Source organism: Macaca nemestrina, chromosome 16 (genome assembly GCF_043159975.1).
Source record: "Macaca nemestrina isolate mMacNem1 chromosome 16, mMacNem.hap1, whole genome shotgun sequence".
Lineage (NCBI taxonomy): Eukaryota > Metazoa > Chordata > Mammalia > Primates > Cercopithecidae > Macaca > Macaca nemestrina.
The window spans coordinates 73670286-73688526 of record NC_092140.1 but is presented as its reverse complement, the minus strand read 5'-3'; the positions used below and the strand labels follow the sequence as shown (position 1 = coordinate 73688526).

At 41.8% G+C, this 18241-nt stretch overlaps 1 pseudogene; it reads left to right on the top strand.

Annotated features, from left to right (window-relative positions):
• The first annotated feature begins 276 nt into the window (after positions 1-276).
• The window catches only part of LOC105485603 (protocadherin-8-like), a 347750-nt pseudogene continuing 329785 nt past the window's right edge, over positions 277-18241 (top strand).

The window sequence follows — 18241 nt, the reverse complement described above, 5'->3', positions numbered from 1 at the left end:
CTTTTAGTGAAACAGCATGGCCCAGAGGCCCAGAGACTGTGGACTGGCCCAAATGGATGCTTATTTGCATATTCTTCGGTATGTAGCTTCCCCGGTAGGGTTATGAAGAGGCATGCTTAGGCTTGGGGCAGAGAAAAGCAAGTATACAGCAGAGAGGACTTAGTGATAAGATGTTCTAAGGGGAAAAGAGTCTTCTGACTGCGCACTCGAGAGGGCTTGAGAAGCCTGAAAGTCTTAGTGCAGAGCTCGTGATTGGCTTTTCTCTTTGAGGAATAAATGTCTCGCAGGAGGCTCAGATTTCCTGCTGACACTTCATGCAGGGTTGGATTGGAGTCCTTGCTGATTCTGTGGCTGCTGCTAGTGTCAGGATTTTGCACTGATACTGTCAATTTCTTCACCTGTGAGGAAGACGCCCCTGGTACCAGCATCGGTGTTTTGTTTGATCACGTCCAGTCTAATTCCCAGCGCGAGGTGCCAAGTCAGTTTCAGCTGATTAAATAATTCGACAGCTCTCTGCTCCGGGTGCGCGAGGGCTACGGGCAGCTGACTGTCGGGGACGCCGGCCTGGACCGCGAGCGGCTGTGTGGCTAGGCCCCACAGTGCGTGCTGGCCTTCGACGTGGTCAGCTTCTTGCAGGAACAGTTCCGGCTGGTGCACGTGGAGGTGGAGGTGAGGGACGTCAACGACCATGCGCCGCGCTTTCCCAGGGTCCAGATCCCGGTGGAGATGTCCGAGGGTGCGGCTGTGGGCACGCGCATCCCCTCGGAGGTGCCGGTGGACTAGGACGTGGGCGCCAGTGGGCTGCAGAGCATGCGCCTGGCCGAGACGCACAGCCCCGTCCGCGTGGAGCTGCAGAAGCGCACGGACGGCGCTCAGTGTGTGGGCCTGGTGCTGCTGCAGGAGGCAGGCCGCCTACAGCCTGGAGCTGGTGGCCCTGGACGGCGGCCGCCCGCTGCTCTCCGCCACGGCCGTCTTCAGTGTGTGCATCCTGGGCGCCAATGACCACAGCCCGGCCTTCCCGCAGGGCACCGTGGCCGAAGTGGAGCTGGCGGAGGCGCGCCGGTGGGCTCCCTGCTTCTCGACCTGGACGCGGCTGACCTCGAAGAGGGCCTTAACGGCGAAGTGGTGTTCGCTTTTGGCGCCCGCACCCAGCCAGAGGCGCGCCGCCTCTTTCAGCTCGACCAGCGGTTGGCCCGCCTCACCCTAGCCGGGCCCGTGGATTACCAGCGTCAGGATACCTAAGAGCTGCACGTGCCGGCGCAGGGCCGCGCTGCCGCCTGCAAGGTCATCGTGCGCATCCGCGACGTCAATGTCAACGCACCCGACGTCGCTATCACCCCGCTGGCCCCCCGGGCGCGCCGGCTGCCTCGCCCTTCGCCGCTGCCGCCGCCGCCGCTGCCCTCCAGGGAGCGGACGCTAGCTCGTCGGCGGGACCCGGGACGCCCAAGGCTGGCGCCACCTCGATGGTGCCGGAGGGGGCGGCGCGCGAGAGCCTGGTGGCCCTGGTCAGCACCTCCGACAGGAATTCGGGCGCCAACCGGCGGATGCGCTGCGCCCTCTACTGGCACGTGCACTTCCGGCTGCAGCCGGCCTGGTGGTGAACGCGGCGTCGCTGGACCGCGAGCGAATCGCCGAGTACAATCTGACGCTGGTGACCGAGGACCGCGGTGCGCCCCTGCTGTGCACCAGGAGGCCCTACACGGTGCGCGTGGGCTACGAGAAAGACAACGCGCCGCTCTTCACGCGGCCGGTCTATGAGGTGTAGGTGAGTGAGAATGCCCCGCCCAGCGCCTACCTGGCTACGGTGGCCGCCCGGGACCCGGACCTGGGCCGCAACGGCCAGGTCACCTACAGGCTGCTGGAGGCAGAGGTGGGCCGCGCCGGGGGCGGTATGGCCACTTAGGTCTCGGTGGACCCAAAACCAGGAACTGCGCGCTCGACGGCACTTTGGCTGCGAGGAGCTGGCGGAGATGCAGCTGCGGCTGGAGGCACTAGACGGCTGCTGTCAGGCGCTATGGGGCCTGGCCATAGTGCGGCTGCAGGCGGAGGACCAGAACTACCACGCGCCCCGCCAGGTGGCCCCACTGCTTCTCAGTGGCTCAGCCCAGCTGCCTCTGCCCGGGGATGCACCACTGGGCTACGTGCTGACCGTCTGCAGGCAAAAGACGCGGACGAGGGCGCCAACACCGAGCCGACGTACATAGTCCTCGGCAGCGACGGCGGCCCTGAGGTGCCGGCCCTGCACCCGGCTTCGGGCGCCACCCAGCGCAGAAGTGGTGCTGATGCCGCCGCCTCACGAGGGAGGGGAGCCACGCATCAGGCAGGGAATGGGAGGGCAGCTTGAACCCTCCCTGTTTTGGTCGGTGTTTTGGCCAGCGGCTGCATCCTTCTGCTAGTGGCCATCATCACTGTGACTTGTTCTTGCCAAAGCAAGGCTAGGACGCTGGTGAAGAAGCTCCATGAGCACTCCCCAAGCAGATTTCAGGCAACGAGTGACCACGGTGGTCCACGTGTCAGAGCCATAGGGGCTGACTCTGGGGGCTTCCGCTCCGGGTTCTTCGCAGACACACGGCCATTTTCCATTTCCGGGGCCCAGGCGGTTGAGTCTGTGGAGGATTCCTAGTCTGAGGTCAGTGAGGTGTCTTGGAGCTCCTCTTGTCCGGAGAGGAGCAGGACTGCATGGGCCCTGGTAGGGCACCGCTGCCCTTCTTAGTGTCCTCATTCACTTGGAGTAGATCTTCATGCTACTAGCCTTATGAAACTGCAGTGACTGATTTGGGACTTCAAATGGTTGATATTTCCGGGCTTGTTTTTTTTTTTTATTTGAAAAGAAAAGTTATCCACAGACAAGGTTAGGGGCAGGCTTGATAGTCACATGTGCATTCATGTAGGTTCATGTCTGTTTTTGTTGTTTTTGCCTGTATTAACTTCCTTTGGGTACAATTTGGATACATTCAACCCTCAGGGTTAATGCTGTTTTTCTGAAACACTCCGGATGAGGAATGCGGCGCCTGCTCTGTCAGGTTTGATATTAGATGGTGAAATATTATTAACTGCTGCTCTCACCCCTTTTGAAAATAGGGTTCAATCTCAGTTCCTTTTCATTCCTCATCCCCTTGTGGAGAAAATAAATCTGCGGCAAGTTTAAGGTAATTTCAGAATATTTATTGTTATCTCTAAGTAATGTGTTTGACATTTTATACATTTTTATGGATACCAAAGTAATTCTTTCCTTTTCACTTTCAGTATACATTCAAATATAGATGAGTTCAGTATGAAGGACAGTGGAAAAGTAGACAGTGAATTGAATGACAGCCATTTGGATATCAGCAGAGAGGGTTTCAAGAAAGCATCCTTTCAAATGATTGCAAAACGAGGGTAAGTTCAAACCTGTGACTTTGAAGCTCTTCTTCTCAAAGCATCATAAGACTCATTCCTGACTTAATTACAATACTAAATAAGTGAGTAGGTGATTTTGTTTGGCTTTGCTTTGTTTACAGAATGCTGCACCAACACAACCTCATTCTATCCAGTCCATCTGCTGTGTCATTTGGGGGTGCGCTTTAGGCCCAATTCTGTGGAATAGTGTCTGGTTCTGGAGTGGTAGCTCCTGTGGTGAAAGGCATTGTCAATTATGAGGTATTTTCTGTTAGTGTGCATGAAAATGGGCACTAGATCTTTTCCCTCAAAGAAAATATGTTACTCAAAGAGCAGTCATAATGGTTTGTCCTACTGACTCAAATGCCTCGTCACCATAACAGGTGTTTTTGCACAGTCTATGTTCAGTTCCTTTGACTTTTTTTTTTTTTTAAATGAGGGGCTTCCAGAAGCATCCACCTCCTGGTTACCTTCCTCTGAATATTCTCTAGTGGTCAACATACTTTCTAAAATGGAGAACTTGAAGTTGTATACAGTGATTCAGTACCAGCCTCTCTTCTGAGGTCCACATTCGTATACACAACTGCCTACTCAACATCTCCATTTGGATTCTGAATGGACATGCTATATGTTCAAAACTAAACTCTTGGTTTCTATTCTCCAAACCTGTTTTTCCTCTGGTGTTGATATCTCAGCAAAAATGACATATCTATTCACTTAGTTGCTTGCTCTGGCTTAAATCCTTGGTGTTATTTTTGATTTGTTTCTTCCTACACACAACTTTCGATCCATCAGCAAATTCTGTTGAGTTTTCTTTCAGAATATATTCTCAATCAATTCACTTCTCACCACATTCATTGCTACCACTCTACCCCAGGCACCGTCATCGCTTGCCCAGCAATGGCAGTAGCCTCAAACTTGGCCCCTGTGCTTCTACTGTGGCCCTCTTGCAGACCATTCTGCATATGAGAACTAGACTGGTCTCTTACTTCATAAATCAGGTTGCATTACTCAACTCTCCAAATACTTGTCACTTAAATAAAATCCCAAATCCTTATCATGGTGTCTTAATTACTATTGCTGTGTAACAAGCTAGGCTAAAATATAGTGGCATAAAACAACCATTTTATTATGCTTGTAGATTCTGTGGTCAATTTAGACAAGGTAGAGCAGGGATGGCTTATCTTTCTTTCAAAGTATGTAGGGCCTTAGCTGGGGTGATATGATGGCTGGAGGCTGGAACCATCTGAAAGTTTCTTTAGTTACATGCCAGGTTTGTGGGCTGGGATGAGCCAAAGCCTAGGAGAGCTGACTTGGTGAAGTGGGAAAAAGGGAGGCTTCATGTTCTCTTTACACGTGGCTTGACTTCTTACAGCCTGGCAGCCTCTGCAAAGTCACATGGCAGCTCGGGCTGCAAACATGAATGATTCATCCAACAGGACAGAAGTCACACCCTCTTTTGTGACCCAGCTTCTGAAATTACATGGTCATTTCAATCATATTCTACAGTCTAAGCTGTCTTAAGCTCACCCAGATTCAAGTGGAGGGGACAAAGACCCTATGCCTACCCTAGAAAATTTTCCTAGAGTTTTGAGGGCCATGTTTGTAAATCAGCCACACATGACTCATCAAGTCCTGCATTATCTGGCCCTTGGCTCTCTCTTCTACCTGATTTCTTACCCCTCTTCCCCAGGATGCTTTAGATTATCTTATTGGCCTTCTTGTGTTTTTTGTATACACAAAGCATCTCTCCATCTCAGACCTCAGGGTCTTGCTGTTCTCTCACCTGGTAAGCTTTTTCTAGATATCCATATTGCTTCCCACCTTCATTTAGGCCTTTGTTCACATGTCCATCTAATCAAAAGAGGTCTTCCAAACCTCATATTGCCTCTCCTCCCTGTCACTCTCCATCTTCTTTACTCTGCTTTATTTTCATTCCTAGCATTGATCACTCCCTGGCATTATTTGTATATTTATTTGTTTATTATTTGTCTCTTGTTCCATGTTGAATGGCCACCATCAGATATATACTGAAACAAAAAAACAGAGCAAAACAAAAATCAGCAAATTTACTGAGTGGATAAATGAAAGGTGTGGTCTAACCAGCACATACATTGAAACTTGTATGACTAGTTCTTATGATCATATTGCACTTTAGGGTAAAATTGTATTGGTATTTTTTGGAAGTTCCATTGTACTCCCTAACTTTCTGAAAAATGTTAGTGTGATCTTAAAACCTGAAGATTCTATAGTGAGTTTATGTTTCCGGATAATTTAGTGTTAAATTAGCCTTTTCAAAAGAATCAAAGGACTGGAACTCCTACTGTTTATATTTTCTATTTAGGAAATTACCAGCTTATTCTTGTCTTAACTTAGTTTCTTCTTCCTAATAACAAGCATGATAACTCAAAGTGCTGCTATGGCAAACGAGAATGTGATCAAGGCAATGCATTCAACCTGAGAGAATATTTTTTTCTTAGTAATAACAGTCACAGCACTGCTTCTTACCTGTATTCAACAAAAACCTTTTATTTGTTTAGTAACATTTACAGAGGACTCTTTATGTACCAGAAACTGTTTTAGGTACCTTATAAATATTAAACTCACTTGAGTCATACAACAGTGCTATTAGGCAGGTGCTATCATTTGACCCCATTTCATACATGGGAAACTCAGGCACAGAGCTGTTCAAGTAATTTGTTTGAGGCCGCTCAGCTGTGAGGGGCAGAGCTTGGTCTCCAGCCTGGGAAGTCTGGTTCTAGAGTTCATGCTTTTAATGTTCTGCTGTAGCATATTTTTTCTGCAGGTTTTTAAACACTTATTTTATGAGTCTTTTAAAGATTTAGGGCCAGTTTACATTCCTGAGGATGTTTCTGTCTTTGAGTTTGAATGAGATGCTCTGATTTATGGTTTGGTTTATCCTCCAACTCTCTGCTGCATTTTCTTGTAAAACTTTTAGTGGGATTATTGAAAGGATGACACATAGGTAATGGCAAGAGAATTGAATTAGATGTTGATAGAGAGGAGATAAGAAGTTTAATGAAAATATTTTAATTTTTTTTGCATCTCACTCTGAATAGTTAACAGAGAATTAATGAATCAATGAATACACTACTAACCCTCAGAAACTTCATTTTAGATTGTTATTTCACCCATTCCTCCCACCAAACCTGTATTAAAGATTCCAGCAAATAATTTAATTGACTTGCTTGAATTTTATTTCCACTTCATTTCCTCAGTACACCAGCAGGTGGAGGTGCAAGTCATTGGCAGAAAATCCGGAGGAAGAAAAAAAAGCAAACAGCTAGAAAACCAGTCCTGGAACAACCGAATATTGTTTACATTTTTAAGTATATTTCTATGTAGCATTCAATTGTTTCTCCTTTTTTTGAATTTTAAACTATTTTTTTTCCAACTTTTTTTCGGATTATTCAGGATGAAAAACATTCAAGGATCCTGAAAAATTAAACCAGGAATCTCAAACCAGCAAAAATGGTTCACATCATGCATATAGCTACAGGATTGAACTTTCTTCAAGTACCCTTTACCCTTACATTTCCCAGATGAAAAATACAGATTTCCAACCAGAACACTCAGAACTCAATTGATGTTATTTTCAAGTCTGTGCCTCCCAAGTAAAGGGCTGCCAAGTGTCTATGACAGAGTTCAGAACTGCAGGCCAGCAATGCCACTTCCCCCTTCTTGGACAGAATGATGAATTAAATCATCCTTTAGTGGATGGATCACCTTCACATACTTCAGAAATAGCCACTTCATTCTAAAAAGCTGCAATTCATATAGACGGTCATTTCTGTCAAGTGTTTACAAGCCAGGTTACATGCATGAGCCTTCTAGTTTGATATACATTTTCTTAAATTAGGTTGACAGTCCGTGACACAGCACAGGATGATTTTATAGAATCTAGGATATTTTACCAAAAAGTCTTAAAAGTGGTCTTTATTGCCATGAATATAATAAATGATCATGTATTTTATATTCTAGTACCTTTTATGAATATAAATAAAATATTCAGTCTGGCTACTCATTTACATTTGAATGTGTATGTGATTCTACTGCGAATGCAATTCAACTTCAGAATAACTTTAAGTTGAATTAACCTGGACCCGGACCTTAATCATGAGGCCCAGTGAGGAGGAAGAGGAAGCTGTGGGCAGGCAGTATTTGAGTGGGGGTTACTCAAATTGTGGCTCTAGCCTGGCGTCTGAGAGGGTTGCTGAGTGTTTCATGGGTATAACAGTGGCAGATTTTGGCAGTGGGTGAAAATCATATGGCAGTGGCTGGTGATGTGTTTCCGGGCACTTATCCCATTCACAGCATCAGCTCAGAGGCTGGGGCTACAGGGAGCAGCATGGTGAGAGAGAGAGAGAGAGATCGTGAGAAGGAGTGAGTGTCTTACGGCCTCAGCCATGTGGGCTAGAATTCCTAGCAGGACTCCTTCTTAGCTATGACAGGATGCTAGGAGAAAACTGAGGCATAAGAGCAAGGATTAAAGGAAGAGTTGGGCCCCAAATGCAGTGACTTAAAGGCTACTTGAGCAGCTGGGCTTAATCTGGGTCCAACCAGATCCAAGGACAGCAAGGCTGGGTGATGAGATGGAAGCGTCTGATTGTGTCTTGTTTTCTGCAGGATCGGCTCGGACTGTGGGAAGAATTGAGTCGGTAAAGTGCAGGATGTTTTGTGTCTCCAACTAGAAGAGCCTGGGTTTCATTAAGATTTGATGGGCAGGAACTGTGCTGCTCAATATACTAACCACTAGCCACATGTGGCTGTTTAAGTTTAAATGAATTACAACTCAATACAATGAAAAATGCTTCAGTCTCAGTAACTATAAAATGTTTTCATCATCACAGAACGTTCTGATGGATGGCTTTGGTCTAGAAGAAGGGGCAGGCCAGAGTTCTACCTTCACAGGCTGGGAGTTGAAGGTAGCCAATGACTCGCTGTCCTTGCTCAGCACATATATGGGGAACTGTGTGTTTTTGTCTGTTTTCCACCCTTCCAAGTGTGGAGAACTAACTACTTCATGACAGTTAGCCTTTTAATGATTCATGTATTTTAAAATGGATTGACACATTATTTATTATATAATCTTTGAAAAATATCTCAAGGCAAGAATTCTCAGTGGTAGAAGGTTTTCTGTAGGCTGGAGAATTTCTAAAGGCTCCTCTGCTATAATTCAGTCCAATCACTTTAGAGATTTTGTAGCAATAGTCATGATAAAACCTACATGCTCTTCCTCCTAAACTCTCCCAAAAATAATTCAGCAGTTTTTAAAACCAGTAATTTATTCCTTATCCATGCTCAGGCGAGAAGCTAGGAAGAACTTCAATCCTTTGGCCACTGGTCTCCCACAGAAAATTACTGCTGTTGGAAATTAGTTTCTGAGTCCCGTGTTATCTTCGGAGAGTCATTGTGTCCTCTGATGTGTCAGCTTTCCAGATCGGGTGGTCTAGGCCCCAGAGAGACTGTGGCAAATGTGAATGTTCCTTGCTTTATCTGATACATATCTTAAAAGTAAAATGGACACCTGTCTTTTGGGTTACATCTAATAATATTTGAAAATTTTAGAGTAATTTTTTGTGTAAATGCATTCTGTGGGAAACATTTTTAAAAGCTGGGAATTTAAAACTTTTCCTCAAATTTACAAACATAGAATTAGATATTTTTACTTTTCTTAAAATGAGGCTCTCATATGTTTGTGACATTAGCTTCTACCTGAATTATGATTCCTAATGCAATTTATAATTCCTGAATCTTGTCTGTTTATGATTGCATCCCTATGAATAATAATAGGCAATCCTTATCAAACGCTATATGCAAGGTTCTATGCTAAATGCTTTTCATGAATTATTGTTTTTACACCTTGTAACAATCCTAGGAAGTAATAATATTACTACCTCAATTTTATAGCTGAGGAAATGAGTTTAAAGAGGGTAATATGTTTGAGGTTACATAGTAAGCAAATGAACTTAGAGTTTAAAAAATTACGGTATAGGCTGGGTGCAGTGGTTCATGCCTGTAATCCTATCATTTTGAGAGACTGAGCAGGTGGATTTCTTGAGCCCAGGAGTTCAAGACCAGCCTGGGCAACATGGTGAAACCCCATCTCTACAAAAAATATAAAAATCAGTCATGTATGGTGTTATGTGCCTGTAGTCCCAGCTCCTCAGGAGGCTGAGGTGGGAGAATCACTGAGCCTGGGGAGGCTGAAGCTGCAGTGAACTGTGATTGCACCACTGTACTCCAGCCTGGGTAACAGAGGGAGACCTTGCCTCAGAAAAAAAAAAAAAATTACAGTATAATGCTAAAGTGCACGAATTTCGAGTTTACAGCCAGATGAAGTTTTATGTATACTCACTCTTGTAACTACCACCTAGATCAAGGTTTGGAATATTTCCAGATCCCCAGATGGCTCCCACATATACCTTCCTGGGCAATACCTCTTCCGGAAGTAACTACTATTTAGAATGTAAAAATCATTATAGTCATTAAGGAAAACAGTATGGAGGTTCCTTAAAAAATTAAAACTAGAACTACCGTATGATCCTGCAACCCCACTTCTAGGTGTAAACCCAAATGAAACAAAACCAAAAGCACTATTTTGAAAAGGTATCTACACCCCCGTGTTCATTGCAACATTATGTATAATAGCCAAGATATGGCATCAACCTAAGTGTCTATAGATGGATAAGTAAAGAAATTACAGTATATATATATCTATATATACCTATATATGCAGTATATATATATGTGTATATATACACATACATATATATGTATGATGGAATGTTATTCAGCCTGAAAAAAGAAAATCTTAACCATTGGTGACAATTTGGATGAAAGTGGAAGACGTTACACTAAGTAAAACAAACCAGTCACAGACAGAAAAATACTGCATGATCTCACTTATGTGTGCAATCTAAAAAAGTCAAATTCACAGAAGCAAAGAGTGGAATGGTGGTGTGCTAGGTGAGGGGGAGGGGAAACTGGGAGATGTTGGTCAAAGGGTACAAAGTTTCAGTGAGGATAAATAAATTCTAGAGACCTAATGTTTAGCATAGTGACCATAGAATAATGCTGTATTTGATTCTTGAGATTTGCTAAGATAATGTATCTTAAGTGTTCTCACCCACATGGGGAAAAAACAACTATCTGATTTTTAGCTTGAATATAGTAATCAGTTCACTATGTATATGTATATAAGAACATCATGCTGTACAGTTTAAATATATAAAATTTCAATTAAAAAATTTAAAAGAGGTAACTATTATTCAAACCTTTTTCACTATTACTTTTTGCTGTATGCAAATGTCATATAAATGATACAATTTATACTTTTGGGGCCTGGTTCAAAATTATGTCTATGAACTTCACTCCATGCTGTGTATACCATGGTTTGTGCATTTCACTGCTGTATAGTATCTCATTGTATGCATTTACCACAATTTATCCATTGTATAGTTGATGGAGCTTAGGGAAATTTTCAGTTTTTGACTTTTGTGAATAATGAATTAGTTTGCACATTTTTTTTGGTGGACATAAACACTAATTTCTGTTGGCCATATACCGAGGAGTAGAATTGTGTCAAAGAGTGATGTATCTATGGTTTGAAGCTTGAATTTTTTATTTTTTTTAAGACTAGGTTTCACTCTGTTGCCCAGGCTGATTTTGAACTCCTAGGCTCCAGCAGTCCTCCTGTCTCATCCTCCCTAGTAGCTGGGATTACAGGTGTGCACCCCTGTACCCAAGTTGAACCTTGAGTTTTCTAACTCCACTATTATCCATTGTGTAACACTCATTACATCAATAGCAGCTAATAAAGACTGAGAGCTCTCTATGAGGTCTTTAAGCTCTCCTTTTCTAAGCAGGATATTGATTCAATAGAGAACTTTCTATAAGCTTAACTAATAACAGCAGGGGGAGGTCTTCTGTTTGTTCAACAAAGAGGAGAGTCTTTTACGTTATTATTAAATAGCTGATGTATTACAATGTATGTGGAACACTTAGTAGCTTCTTTTTGAAAAGATCATGATAATACCCATCTTTGACAGACTTGTTTTACTCATTGAAATGTATACAATAAGAGTAGAGTTAGCAGTTGATCATTCATTTACTTGTATACTGTAATTAGCCAAGGAAGAAACAAATCAATTTAAAGCCAATTTCCATAGTCTACACATGCACAGGAATTGATTGCAGACTTGAATTTGCTGAATAAAAAGTGAAGCTGGCTAATCTCAATTTGTATTTCATCGAGTAAATGTCAGCTATTGATTTCTGTGGCTTACTACTGGTGAGGCAATCTGTCTGTCATTCTTTAAAGGCAGCACAGCACGATCGCTATGCCGTTTAATTAGGTGTGGTCTAGTCATTTCACTGTTTGAGGAAGATGAAATATTTAGCTGTAGTGGAAGGAAAAACCTCAGCCAGCTGCCTGCTCTATCACCCTCTTTCAGACTGGTACTCATCTTAATTTAATGCCCATTGATTCTTATTGTTAGATGTACAGAGTAGCCCTTTTGTAATGTAGTGTTGGAAGATGAAGCTAAAATGGACTTTACAGGCTAACCGAACTCTCTGAAGCTTTCTTGAACTCTTGACAATGCAGCATTACATTCTAGGGGAATGACTTGACCTGTGTGTTATAGAATAGGTTTCCACAGTGTGCCTGGTTTTCTTAGAGAGTAATCCATGTTGCCATTGTCATACAGGATTTGTATAGTCTCTGACAAGTTGTAATGCCTTTTTCCCTGGCACAACACAGAAGATGTAATGGTTTAACTATACCTGAACACTACTGCTTTTGTGAAAAACGGCCTGAAATAACAGTGAAATAATGTCTTCTTTCTTAAAAGAAATATCACAATCCCTTTATCTGTTTGTTTTTGGTTTCCTCACCTGCAAAGTGGAGGAATAGTAGCTACTTCGTTGCTATTTTATGTTAGCTAAATGAGACAGTATGTATAAAATGCATACAGCAATGCCTTTCACCTACTAATAACTTAATAAATATTTATTATTATTAACGTCAGATTTTTAAAAAATGGAGTCTCGCTCTGTTGCCCAGGCTGCAGTACAGTGATGCAATCTCAGCTCATTGCGACCTGTGGCTCCTGGGTTCAAGTGATTCTCCTGCCTCAGCCTCCCAAGTAGCTGGAATTACAGGTGCTCACCACTATGCCCAGCTAATTTTTGTATTCTTAGTAGGGATGACGTTTCATCATGTTGCCCAGGTTGATCTCTAACTCCTGACCTCAGGTGATCTGCCTGCCTTGGCCTACTAAAGTGCTGGGATTACAGGCATGAGTCACCGTGCCTGGCCAAAAATGTTTTTAATGTTATTAACATTTTTCATTTTTCTCTTCCTTTGTTTAAATTGGCATCGTATTCTAAATATTCCTATATTTTTCTCTATTTCTTTCTGCTTGGTGCAACTAATACTTTCCATCGTTTTTGGTTGGTTACCATTATTAAACTAACTTTTCAAATAGGTGACCAAAAATGCTTTAAATCCCTGGGGACCATAATATTTTTGACAGCAGTATGAGACTGATTTTAAAAATATTCCTTAGTAGAAACTTTTTTTTTTTTTTACAATAGTTCTTATGAAGTTAGATCAGTGGGTCATTTTGTCTACAGCTATATTTCAAGCCAGTGGCAATCTTGACAGACGTATGAGGGTATTTAAATGTTAAGGTTCAGTAATAATAAATATACTGATTCTTTAAGGATTATACAATAATCTCACAAAAGTAGGTATCCCCCTTTTACTTGCTTTGACGCGTGTTAATGTGCCATTTAATTGAACCTGTAGGACACCTGCTCTGTATTCCAAATACTCCCATCAGGGTGTAGTTGTAATACCCTGCAAGAGGCATTAAGTAATAAAAGGGTGAATTATCAGCTTCTTGCTCAGGCCACTGTAACTGGGAGATTATTGATAGTGAGGCATTGCGACATAATAAGAGAGTCTTCCAGGAAGGACTCAATCTAAAACGTATTTTTCTTCCATCTAAAACCAGGAAAACCTATAGAACATCTCCTACATAACCCAGAAGACATTCACAGACATTTGTAGACATTTTCGCAGGCATGTTTATAAAAGGCGTACTGGTCCTTGCTGGTTTTCAGCTTCATCTCTTGTCACCTTCTTGCTTGCACTTCCTAAGTGTCACCGTAGAAAGGGCAGCCACAGAGATAATAAGTCAAGCTCTTATCCCAGGAGCCAGGCCCACTTCTCAGCCCTGAGACCAGAATCCACTCAAGAGTCTTTAGAGAAATAGGTACCTGAAATGCATGGATAACTGGTTTATTTGAGTCCATGTCCCTGAGCAACCTTCCTCCTTCTGCCTGTGACTTAGTGTTCTGTGTAGGTATGTCTGTAGGGAGAGAATGTGCTGGACATGTAAGAGCATGAATTGTGTTCTTGTGCAAATTAGAATTTTCATTGTATATTAAATTGTGTTTTGGTTGTATACATTAGTTCCATGAGGTTGAGTTGATGTGATTCTGCTATTCAGAGAAGGATCTCATTCATATTGCTGAATAACCAGGGTTCTGAGTCTGCATATCTGAAAGCTGGATCCTGTATTATGTCTAATTGACAAAGACAATAAATGCAAGTCCCTAAGGCTTCCTAGGGGACAGCCCACAGGTCCTTCCTTAGGCAGAGTGTGGAATATCCTATCTTAATTAATCATGTCTATCAGGCATGATGATGGAGTAATAACTAATATCAGTACAGCTCCTCCTGTGTACAGTGCTAGAACAATCCTGTGAAGCAGGTACCATGATTATCTTTCTCCTCCATGTAAGAAAATTGAGGTTAAATCACTTAACAAGTCACAGAACCAGAGTGTGGTGAAGCTTCAATGCCAGGGCATGTCTTCTGGGTTCAGCGCATATTCCACACTGCCTTCCTGCCTTTCCTTTAGCTTATTAGTTCTCCATTTCATTATGTGTATAGGCTTGGAAATCAAAGTATCAAAAACCCCATTTTGGTAGTTTCTTTGCTCAAATCACCAGGAGCAAATGAACAGTCTAAATGCACATTCAACCACTTGAAGCTGTGATCGGGTCCCTGGTTGAGCGCCGCTCATCCATCATGCATGCTCCTGATAGACATGACAGGTCTTGCACAAAGAGGAGCTTTTTTCCCTCTCTCGGTGGTGCTTCCTTTGAGGCATGCTACTGTTCAGTGCCCTGTTGAGATTTTGATTAAGAAAGACAGATATTGTGCAACTTCCATTAATGTCCTATTTCTCCTGTAGCAAAATGTAGGCTCTTGGAACTTTCTCAAGGGAATTTAATTTTCCATGTCTGTTGGCAAATATAATTTTGAGTTTTACATAAAACACTAGAAAACAGTTAGTGGCCTGGTCAGGGGTTTATACTTGTAATTCAGTGATTCTTTTAGGTGATTTTAACCTGTTTGCAACCTGTTTTGTTGTTGTTCTGTAATTCACAAACCACTAACTTTCTAAAATAAAATAAAACTACTTTTTAAAACTACACTTTAAAATAAAAGAAAGCTGCTTTTTAAAATAATAAATACTTTTTCTGAAGTATTTAACTTTCTTTTGTCCTCTTCTTTCTGGTAGTGGTAATGTCATCTGACTTGTTTGTATATTGCTCCCTAAGGGGGAAGAAAACCCTCAGCTAAGAAACTATGAAAATCCATTTTGAAAGTGCTCAGTGCCCAATAACTAATGTTAAGACAGCACATTATACACCTGAACAGCTCTATAATGCCTCCAATGATACTGTGCCCTTGTTTATATAGATATAAATCAGTGCCCCAATCTTCACCTAGCTCCATGTATATATAATTTTCATTAATTAATTCTGAGACTACTTATGTCAGCTTTGCCAATAACCTGAATATTTTCCTTCTCTCTCCTCTATGGCTTTAGTTTTTTTACCTCCTGGATACTGTTTATTTTTTTCCTACTCATTAGTGTTTTTCTAGTGTTAGAGCTAAAATAGAAGAGTGAGGAAAGTCAAACATATATATTTGACTTTTTGTGATTTGGCCCATCAAGTGTTTTAGGAAAGTGATCAAATAAATCAAGCAACCAGTGCGAAGTTTAGAGCTTCAGTTTCTACTATTATTTTTCTAGATACATGGAATAAATTGGAGTAGGGAGTAGATATGAATACTAGCTTTCTGCAACTGTTATCAACTTCATCCCATAGGGTATTTTTTTTTTTCTGGCATCCCACACAGTCATACTTACAATTCCATGCAATTGATTGCCCACATTCCTCAGAAAGACTAAGTTAAAACTTGGAGAATAATTGAGTTAGATGTCCAAGTTCTTGTTTTAAAAAAGATTCAAGATTATTGATTACAAGAGTCACATTTATAGACTTCACTTAACCATAAATATATAGAAAAGTGAAAGAATCTGGTTTTATGCAATGATAGTTTTTTAAACAGTTGCCATAGCTGATACCCATGCTTTCTAAAGCAAACCAAAGAAAAGATTCAATGAAAGAACATTTTTTTTTCAGGACTGAAGGTTAGTAATTTTAGTTACTTAGATGACCTTATGAGAAAAAGGTCATACATGCATGTCCTATCAGCTTTAGAGGTGGTCCACATTCAGCTGGACTTGTGAGCCTTTTTTATAGAGTTTTCCTTCTTGCTAAGCACCTGCTCTGCCCAGAGGGGAAGGAGACAGCTGAGCTTGGGGACAGACTGGGGCCCAGCTGTCTGGAAGGAGGGTTCTTTTCTATAGCCATCTGCTCCTTGCTTAGTGAGCTCCCCATCAAACACCCAAGTTCACAGCAGCCTGGAAAGATGATGGATTTATTGCTGTCCCTGATGGTTGAGATGGTTGTCCCTGATGATTCAGGTAACCTCCCATCTTCAGTTTTGTAGAAGCTGGGCTGGGATGTTTGGGAAATGGAAAATATATACTACAGTCTTATTTCATTCATTATTCTCTCTCCATTTTCTCTTTATGCTTAAGATCTAATCAAGTTAGAAGTATTAAAAGTCTGATCTCTATGCAGCCAGTACAGAGTGACAGCAGATAAGCTTTTGCCTTCTCCCTGTATAGTGTTGTTACGGACTGAATATTTGTGTGCCACCAAAATTTATATGTCAAAACCCTAACTCCAAATATGATGGTATTAGGATGTGGAACCTTTGGGAGATAATAGGGTCATGAGAGTGGAGTCCTCATGAAAGGGATTAGTGCCCAAATAAAGAGGCCCTAGAGATCTTTTTCAACCTCTTTCTGCTATCTGAGGATACGATGAGAAGCCAGTATAGTTTTCAGTCTGGAAGAGGGCCCTAGCCAGGACCCAGTGATACTGGCATCCTGATCTTGAACTTCCAGGCCCCGGAATTGGGAGAAATAAATATCTGTGGCTTATAAGCCATCCCGTTTATGGTATTCTGTTATAGCAAGCCTGAAATGGCTAAGATAAAGGCCTTAGTGATTATCTTGTTTGACATCAGTAGACTTTCAGGAAATACTTGTTAAATAATGAGATGATTAAGCCAAGAAAAGTGTTAGGTAAATAAAAATTTCATTTAAATAGAATTAGCATACTTTTATATCCATATTTTATTTTGAACTCCATATGAACATGTTGAAGGCATGTTTCTTTCTTTTTTAGCCCTGGATGAAATAGAGTCAAGCTTTACCACTTCTTTAGTAAAGGATGAATGAAAATCTACATGGCATTATATGTAGTTCAGCTACTCTGAGTGTCAGCATATTTTAAGTCTATTGTTTGTGTTGCAAAAACTTAGGCATCAATTCATCTCCTTGCAGAAGACCTTGTTCTGAAGACCTATAGAGTTTTTGTTGGGAAATGATGAGATGTGCTTGAAATTGGGTTGCATGAATGTGACTTGGTAGCCTGGAGATCTTCCACAAGGAGAAATGACTTTAGGCTGTGAATGTCAGTATGTGTGCCAGGCAAAGGACTGAGGCTTTCTATCCTGTATCTGTAACCTTTGCAGACCTCTGAAAGGTAGATATTATCACCCCCATTTTAAGATAAGGAAACCAGACTCAGAGAAGTTAAGTGACTTACCTAAGGGCACAAGTTATAAAATTGTCAAACTGAAATTTTAATTACCTATGTCTGATTTGAGAGTTCAAATATTCTTTTACTATATTTTGCTGCCTTTTTTGGTAAGCCTGGTAGTTACATTCTTTGGTTCTGCTCATGTTTCAGACATTCATATATCAATAAACACAGTGGCAAATGTATCATGCACCATTAAACAAAGTGTTTCACACATGTCACTAAACACAGTTAAATGGAGACTGTAAGCCACTGAGCACAGTTTTTCACACATATATTACTAAATATAATATGCCCCCAGTGACTATTATAACAGTTCTTATCTTGAGTCATAGCCAGTTGTGTTTTTAGTGGTTAGATGTCAAAAAACAAACAAACAAAATCTTGTATATCAATAATCTCCCTGGGAAGCTGCATATGATTCATTTTAATATATACATTTCTCCTTTCAGGGGATTATCTGATGGATATGCAGCCCATGCATTCTTTTAGATACCCTAAAATGTACCTATAGATCAAGGCAAGCCTTTTTTGATCTATATATCTGGAATGAATCACTCTGCCCTCCCAAAGACTTGTTTTTACTAAACTTGACTTTGGATGTGAGCCAGAGGGCCAACTTGGGGGCAACAGTGTAAGAGGAAGAGTTACGAAACTCACAATTGTATTTATCGTAAGGATGTTTTTGTCTATTTCCCCCATTAGTTCTTTCAGTTTTTGCTTTCTGTATTTTGAGGCTATGCTATGTAAACACAAATTTAGAATTGTTTTATTTTTCTGGTACATTGTTGTATCT